This window comes from Dendrobium catenatum, unplaced genomic scaffold, assembly GCF_001605985.2.
Source record: "Dendrobium catenatum unplaced genomic scaffold, ASM160598v2 fragScaff_scaffold_199, whole genome shotgun sequence".
Classification (NCBI taxonomy): domain Eukaryota; kingdom Viridiplantae; phylum Streptophyta; class Magnoliopsida; order Asparagales; family Orchidaceae; genus Dendrobium; species Dendrobium catenatum.
This window is the reverse complement of record NW_021318661.1, coordinates 279,663-280,370: the sequence shown is the minus strand read 5'-3', so window position 1 is coordinate 280,370 and position 708 is coordinate 279,663.

The following is a 708-nucleotide window of genomic DNA, read 5'->3' as shown; positions in this document are numbered from 1 at the left end:
AAAAAAAAAAAAAAAAAAAAAAAGAAGTTAAAAAAAGGGGGAAAAAAAAAAGAGAAGGAAAAGAAACTTTGTTGTCCTGATTTTTGTACCCTCCACCTTGTCGATCATCGCACAGGTGCAAGTCCTAAACTCAAAACCCCATTTTCGGCGTTAGTGTCAGACTAGAAAATTGTTCATGAACGATTTTCTCTAGCGTGGTGGGAAAGGAACCCGGTGCAACGCCTACGATGAGACGGATAAAATTATATTTTCAACGTTAGTTGTGCACCGGAAAACTACTCATGCATGTTTTTCTCTAGCACGGTGGGAAGGGAACCTGGTTCGACAACTACGGTGAGGCAGGGACAAATATAAAACTGTGCATTTCAAATAGATGCCTGAAGACTCATGCACGTCTTTCTCTGAAGTGGTGGGAGACGAAGACTACGGCCGCGGTGTCCTATGACATCAATCGTGCATACTTTTTTTTAGTGTGGCGGGAGGCCTAAACTCATCAAATTTCCCCTAAACAGTGAAGACGCCGGGAGGCTGACGAAATTTCGTCTGAAGCGCACAAGGACTTGGACAAATTATCAGGAGACTTGAACAAAATTTGGACAACAGGGGACTTGTTTTGAATACTAAATAAAATGAACTCAAATATGACCTAACTCAATTTGAACATTAATTGAACTTGGAGCAGCCGACAGTAAACTGAATCAGAACTTG